The sequence below is a fragment of the Erpetoichthys calabaricus genome, chromosome 4, assembly GCF_900747795.2.
Source record: "Erpetoichthys calabaricus chromosome 4, fErpCal1.3, whole genome shotgun sequence".
NCBI lineage: Eukaryota > Metazoa > Chordata > Cladistia > Polypteriformes > Polypteridae > Erpetoichthys > Erpetoichthys calabaricus.
This window is the reverse complement of record NC_041397.2, coordinates 171,639,058-171,647,568: the sequence shown is the minus strand read 5'-3', so window position 1 is coordinate 171,647,568 and position 8,511 is coordinate 171,639,058.

The following is an 8,511-nucleotide window of genomic DNA, read 5'->3' as shown; positions in this document are numbered from 1 at the left end:
GAATTCCAAATAAATGTGGTTATGGTTGAATCTAATTTCTTAAAGAACAATTTATTGATGTATATTGGAATAATTTGAAATAAAAAGAGAAGCTTAGGGAGGATATTCATCTTAACAATGTTAATTCTTCCAGCTAAAGTGAGATGAAGGGTTGACTATTTATGCAAGTCTTGCTTGATTTTTTCCATACAGACAGCGAAATTTTGTTGATAAAGAGCTTTATGTTTACTTGTGATGTTTACCCCTAGATATTTGAACTGATCTGCAATGATAAATGGGAAGGTGTCCAATCTAATATTGTGTACTTGAGAATTCACTGGAAAGATCACAGTTTTAGTCAAATTAATTCTGAGACCAGAAATCTTTTGAAATTCTGTTAGTGCTGTTAGGACTGTAGGCACAGTATTTTGTGGGTCTGATATATACAGTACCATATCATCTGCATATAGAGAAATTTTCTTTTCAAGTCCTTCTCTGATAATCCCCTTTATCTCATAAGCATTTCGAAAGTGAACTGCCAGTGGCTCAATGGCGATTGCAAAAAGTAGTGGTGACAAGGGGCATCCTTGTCTGGTACCACATTCTAGTTTAAAGTAGTCTGAATTAATGTTGTTAATACAAACTGAAGCTTCTGGATTGGTATACAGTAGTTTTATCCATGCACAAATGTTCGGGCCAAACCCAAATTTCTCCAATGCAGTGAAAAGGTAGTTTTATGCACGGCATTATATATGAGGCCCCAGGTCTTTATAGGTTGTATATTTGCCACCCAGTAATAAAACTGAAAGTTACATAGTGCCATGCCCCCTTCTGCTTCAGATCGTTGTAGAGCTGCCCTTTAGATGCGGGTATGTTTTGAAGTCCAAATAAATGAAGATGATTGAGTCTAATTTCTTAAAAAATGATTTATTAATGTATATGGGAATACTTTGAAATAGGAAGAGCAACTTGGGAAGGATGGTCATCTTAACAATGCTGATTCACCCTGCTTATGTAAGGTGGAGGGTAGGCCATCTAGTCACATCTTGTTTAATTTTTTCCATGCACAACAAAATTTTGTTAAAAAAAGAGCTTTATATTTACTTGTAATATTTACCCCTAGATTTTTTAAATGGATCTGCTAAGATAAATGGGAAGGTGTCCAATACGATATTATGTGCTACAGAATTCACTGGAAAAAGCAAACTTTTATTCAAATTGATTTTAAGTCCAGATATGTTTTGAAAATCTCCTAATGCTGGCACAGACTTTTGTGGGTTCGACATATACAGTACAATATCATCTGCATATAGTAATATTTTCTGTTCAAGTCTTTCTCTGAGCCCTTTATCTCTGATGCTTTCAAATGTATACAGCCAACAGTTCAATGACAACTGCAAAGAGCAAAGGTGATAAGGGGCATCCTTGTCGAATATCACGTTCTAGTTTGAAGTTATCTGAAATAATGCTGTTTACGAACTGAGGCTTCTGTACTAGTATAAAATAGTTTGATATAGTTGATCCATGCACATATCTTAGGGCCGATCCCAACTTTGTGCAATGTGATGAACAGGTAGTCCCACTCAATCATATCAAATGCTTTTTCTGTGTGTAAAGATAATAGGATCTCTGGGGTGTCAGATATAATGGGTGAATATATTACATTAAACAAACATTGAGGTTGTCTTCCTTTAATAAATCCTGTTTGGTCCTGTGATATTACAGAAGGAAGCACTTTCTGAGTCCTCCTGGCTAGAACTTTGGAGAGTATCTTAACATTGTTATTCAGAATAGAGATTAGTCTGTATGATGCACATTGTAGTAGGTCCTTGTTCTTCTTAGGAAAGATGGTAATTAATGCTTGGCGAAGTGTTTGAGGTAGGATTTTTTGTCTTTAGCTTCTTTAAACGTTGCTACTAACAGTGGATCTAACTTGAGAATTTTTTATAAAATTCCACTGGGTAGTCATCAGGCCCGGCTGCTTTCCCAATTTGAAGTGAGTTTATAGCATCTAGTAATTCTGAAAGTGTCAGAGCTTTATCCAGTTCCGCAGCACTAAGGGTATCTAGCTGTGGTATCTCTAATGAATCAAGAAACCCATTAGATTGTGTCTTATTTTCTTTAAACTGAGTAGAATAGAAGGACTTATAGTACTCTCTAAATGTATAAGTTAAATTTTTATGGTCAATAATTTTATCTTCCTGTGTTGTTAATTTCTGTAATTTCATTACGGACTTCCTGCTTGTGGATGTGTTGGGCCAAGATCTTATTGCCTTTTCATAATAATGATGTCACAATTTAAAGATAAGTTGTTTTGTTTCTTTAGCAGTGAAGAGGTTAAATTGTGATTGCAAAACCTGTCTTTTCCTATAGAGTGCTTCATTTGGAGACCTGGTGTATTCTAGATCTATTCTGGTAATTTCACTGATTAACTCAGACACCTTCTTGGTTTCCAGTTTATTATTGTGAGAAAGATATGAAATAATCTGTCCTCTTAAAATGCCTTCAGAGTTTCCCAAAGTATATACCTGTAGAGACCTCTGAGGATGCATTTGTCTCAATAAAATAATCAATTTGCTTGTATATGAATTCTGTACAGTTCTCAACAGCTAATGACAAGAGGTTAAGACGCTCGTTATGAGATGAGTGTGTAGGACGTAGTAATTTAAGCTCCATAATCAGAGGGGCATGGTCAGAGATAATAATAAGTGCTGTACTTACAAGATTTGATAGTGGACAAAAAAATATTTTCTATGAGGAAATAATCAATTCTTGAGTAAACATTGATGTATGGGTAAGAAGAAGGAGTATGCTCTTAGGTTATGGACCTTGTTTAATAAGCGAGTCTCCTATAAAAATACTATCTTGGCATTTAGACTTAAGTCTTATAATACTTTATCTTTAATTCATGACTGAGACCCTTGACATTCAAGCTCACAAAGTTCAAAATTTGGTCATGGAAATATTTCTTCTGAACTTTTGTTGACATTTTGTAGTCTTTGGTTAAGGTAGTACATTGTACATATGATAGCTTTGACATAGAATTCATATTATTGCCAAGTGATACATCTGTGGAGCTTATTGTTGTCACTAACAGTTATCTATACTAATTAATAAAAGGCAAAGCCCTCACTGACTCACTGACTGACTGACTGACTGACTGACTGACTCACTCATCACTAATTCTCCAACTTCCCGTGTAGGTGGAAGGCTGAAATTTGGCAGGCTCATTCCTTACAGCTTACTTACAAAAGTTAGTCAGGTTTCATTTCGAAATTCTACGCGTAATGATCATAACTGGAACCTGTTTTTTGTCCATACACTGTAATGGAGGAGGCGGAGTCACGTATCGCGTCATCACGCCTCCTACATAATCACGTGAACTAAAAACAAGGAAGAGATTTACAGCACCTTTCAAACGCGGGAACGAAGGTAAATGACGTTAATTTTTGAGTGTCTTTTAATACTGTGTAAGCATACATATTAACACGTGCAATTAAACGTGTGCATTTTCGGGGTGATTTCTCAGGCTTAAAAGCTCGCCTTTTATTAAAAAGGTAAATGCAAACTGTTTTCATTCTGAAGGGCACAAACCACGTTAGATTTCAGACGTTAAACGCGCAAAAATGTCGGTACACCAGATAAATAAGCGCAACATATTATCAGTTGTATTGTATGCTTACAATACATATAGAAATGTGTTAATCGTTAACTAATATTATGGGATGGTGTTTTTCGACTCGCGCCTTGATTTAAACGATTGCATTTCTTGGTGGGTTTGTGTAGCTTATTGTCAATATCTTAACACCTCTTTTTAAGACTTAATTTAAAAAGGTTTTCTTTTCTTCTTAATTAAAATTTAAAAGCAATACTTCACCGCTGCGAAGCCCCTCTAGCGCTGACGTCTGAGGTTCGATTACCGTAAGCGACTGCAGTGAGTGTGTACGCCTGATGAGCCAAGAATAAGGGGGAAAGACGTGTCGCGTACTCTTTGCATTATTTGACAGTAAACTATTTTCAACCATTCTATGATCTGCTTCTCACAACTGAAGGCACCGTGGCTGATGTTACCTCACTTGCTGGCCAACCATAAGCGTTACCTGGTAGGTAACCAGCCACTCACTTCACTCCCTTACGGGAATCGAACCTCGGACGTCAGCGCTACAGGCGAAGCCCCTAAAATTGCGCCACGGCGTGTGGTTCGTTTATTTGACAACATGTAGATCGGGGTAATTACATTCATGGCATTCGTAGTCTGATTCACAATCTGATTGTATGGGTGGTTACCTACCAGGTAACGCTTATAGTTGGCCAGCAAGTCAGCTCGAAGTGATCACTCGAGTGAAGGCAGCTTCACAAAAAAACAGATCCTTAACAAACTGTTATTAGTATATTTTCCCTCAATTTAAAAAGGTTTTCTTTTCTTCTTAATAAAAATTTAAAAGCGGTACTTCGCCGGTGCGAAGCGTGTGGATTTGACCGACTGACACATACAGACATATTCATGAGTGCAGGTACTTCGGAAAGAAAGCACCGTGTAAACCTAAAGTTTAAATTAAGTTCATAGACCTACAAAAGGTTGCCATTGATTTGAGGCAAGATTGCTTTTCTCCTGTACAACTATACGTTGCATTCTCAAGAGTGTGCTTGCACGGCTTCGGATATAGATATCTATAATAATAAAAGGCAAAGTCCTCACTGACTGACTGACTCACTCACTCACTGACTGACTCATCACTAATTCTCCAACTTCCCGTGTAGGTGGAAGGCTGAAATTTGGCAGGCTCATTCCTTACAGCTTACTTACAAAAGTTAGGCAGGTTTCATTTCGAAATTCAAAGCGTAATGGTCATAACTGGAACATATTTTTTGTCCATACACTGTAATGGAGGAGGCGGAGTCACGTATCGCGTCATCACGCCTCCTACGTAATCACGTGAACTAAAAAGCAAGTTTCATTTCGAAATTCAAAGCGTAATGGTCATAACTGGAACATATTTTTTGTCCATACACTGTAATGGAGGAGGCGGAGTCACGTATCGCGTCATCACGCCTCCTACGTAATCACGTGAACTAAAAACAAGGAAGAGATTTACAGCACGAGTCACACGCGGGAACGAAGGTAAATGACGTTAATTTTTGACTGTCTTTTAATACTGTGTAAGCATACATATTAACACATGTGCAATTAAACGTGTGCATTTACGGGGTGATTTCTCAGGCTTAAAAGCTCACCTTTTATCAAACGCGGGAACAAAGGTAACTGACGTTGTTCACTGTCTTTTAATACTGTGTAACCATACATATTAACACATGTCCAATTAAACGTGTGCATTTACGCGGTGATTTCTCAGGCTTAAAAGATCGCCTTTTACTAAAAAGGTAAATGCAAAACTATTTTCAATCATTCTATGATCTGCTTCTCACAACTGAAGGCACCGTGGCTGATGGTAAATGACGTTAATTTTTGAGTGTCTTTTAATACTGTGTAAGCATACATATTAACACGTGCAATTAAACGTGTGCATTTACGGGGTGATTTCTCAGGCTTAAAAGCTCGCCTTTTATGAAACGCGGGAACAAAGGTAAATCACGTTCTTCACTGTCTTTTAATACTGTGTAACCATACATATTAACACATGTGCAATTAAACGTGTGCATTTACGGGGTGATTTCTCAGGCTTAAAAGCTCGCCTTTTACTAAAAAGGTAAATGCAAAACTATTTTCAATCATTCTATGATCTGCTTCTCACAACTGAAGGCACCGTGGCTGATGTTACGTCACTTGCTGTCCGACCATAAGCTTTACCTGGTAGGTAGCCGGACACTCACTTCACTCCCTTTCGGGAATCGAACCTCTGAGCTTTTCTTTTGTTCTTAATTAAAATTTAAAAACAATACTTCACCGCTGCTAAGCCCCTGTAGCCCTGACGTCTGAGGTTCCATTACCGTAAGCAAGTGCAGTGAGTGTGTAATTACATTCACGGCATTCGTAGTCTGATTCACAATCTGATTGTATGGGTGCTTACTTCCAGGTAACGCTTACACTTGGCCACCAAGTCAGCTCGAAGTGATCACTCGAGTAAAGGCAGCTTCACAAAAAAACTGATCCTTAACAAACTGTTATTAGTATATTTTCCCTCAATTTAAAAACGTTTTATTTTCTTCTTAATAAAAATTTAAAAGCGGTACTTCGCCGGTGCGAAGCGCGTGGATTTCACCGACTGACACATACAGACATATTCATGAGTGCAGGTACTTCGGAAAGAAAGCACCGCGTAAACCTAAAGTTTAAATTAACTTCATAGACCTACAAAAGGTTGCCATTCATTTGAGGCAAGATTGCTTTTCTTCTGTACAACTATACATTGCATTCTCAAAAGAGTGTGCTTGCACGGCTTCGGATATAGATATATATATATATATGTATGTCTATATATAAATATGTAAGCTTATAAGTACTGCCTTACTTCTCTTTAAGAAAGGAAGATGTAATGATACTTGATTTAAACGATTCCATGTCTTCCTGGGTTTGCGTAGCTTATTGTCTAAAAAGGAGAAACCCTCATTTATAAAACTTTGCTGCAGATGAATTAGCTTATTGTCAATATCTTTACACGTTTTTTTAAGACTTATTGACTGAAACGTGCTTTCACGAAAAAAGTTACGGCTTTGCTACAGGATACACCCTCCACAAGTTAAGCAAGTAAAAATAAAATATATATTTCTGTTTTATTTAAACCTTTTAAGTTCGTATGCATAGCCCCATTTGGCTGTTTAATTATTTTTTTTTCTTTCTTCAGTGATATTTAATCTCCTTAAACAAAAAGAACATATCCATTTTACTTTTTTTCTATCTCTGTAGTAATATTTTAGTGTAAAAGAATAACCAGTATTTAAACTTTTTATGTTACTTTATACATTTATTTTACACAATGTTGAAAAATTAATAAAAAAGCTACATATTTTGGCAGCTGCTGCTTTCATTTTCAATAAAATGAAAAAAGCTCTCCAAGAGAAAACGTCAATAAAGAAGAAACAGTTTGCACTATCTAAAAATCAGAAACCCTCATTTATAAAAGTTTGCTGCAGATGACTTAACTGAAAATAAATGAATAGTTCCTATGTGTATAATACATATTTATCTATTTTACTTATGCCTTTATTCCACCAACTTACAACATCTGAGGTACAATTTGTTACATTACTTTTGTTTTTTGCACAACATGCAGGTGAAGTGACTTCCTCAGGGTCACACAGTGGTGTCAGTACCAGGATTTGAACTGACAAGCTCCGGGTTTGCTGAAATATTACTGAAGAAAGAAAAAAAACGAAAACGGGCAAATGGGGCTATGCATACAAATGTCCATCCGTCCATTATCCAACCTGCTATATCCTAAATACAGGAGCCACTAAGTAGATATGTATATATACAGTATATATATATATATATATATATATATATATATATATATATATATACAGTTTATATATATATATATATATATATATATATATATATATATCTATAATAATAAAAGGCAAAGTCCTCACTGACTGACTGACTCACTCACTCACTGACTGACTCATCACTAATTCTCCAACTTCCCGTGTAGGTGGAAGGCTGAAATTTGGCAGGCTCATTCCTTACAGCCTACTTACAAAAGTTGGGCAGGTTTCATTTCGAAATTCAAAGCGTAATGGTCATAACTGGAACATATTTTTTGTCCATACACTGTAATGGAGGAGGCGGAGTCACGTATCGCGTCATCACGCCTCCTACGTAATCACGTGAACTAAAAACAAGGAAGAGATTTACAGCACGAGTCACACGCGGGAACGAAGGTAAATGACGTTAATTTTTGACTGTCTTTTAATACTGTGTAAGCATACATATTAACACATGTGCAATTAAACGTGTGCATTTACGGGGTGATTTCTCAGGCTTAAAAGCTCACCTTTTATCAAACGCGGGACCAAAGGTGACTGACGTTGTTCACTGTCTTTTAATACTGTGTAACCATACATATTAACACATGTCCAATTAAACGTGTGCATTTACGCGGTGATTTCTCAGGCTTAAAAGCTCGCCTTTTACTAAAAAGGTAAATGCAAAACTATTTTCAATCAGTTTATTGAAACGCTCCCGTTAAGGATTGCAATAACATATTGACAAGATAAAAGAACGAAGTAGGGGGAAATGGAGGAACAGCCGCAAACAGCGAAGAGCAAAAAATTAATTAAACAATTGAGAACGGAGCGAGTTAAGCATACAAGCATGTTCATAAGGGAAACAAACCACGGTGTAAAACGTAAGTTTAAATAAAGTTTATAGAAACGCTCCCGCTGCGGATTGCAATAACATATTCGTGAGATAAAAGTTTAATGAGAAGACACGAGGTATAAATGAACCACACGCCGTGGCGCAACGTTAGGGGCAACAGTTTCAACCATTCTATGATCTGCTTCTCGCAACTGAAAGACGGCACATGGCGGATGTTAGCCGACTTGCTGACCGCAACGTTAGGGGCT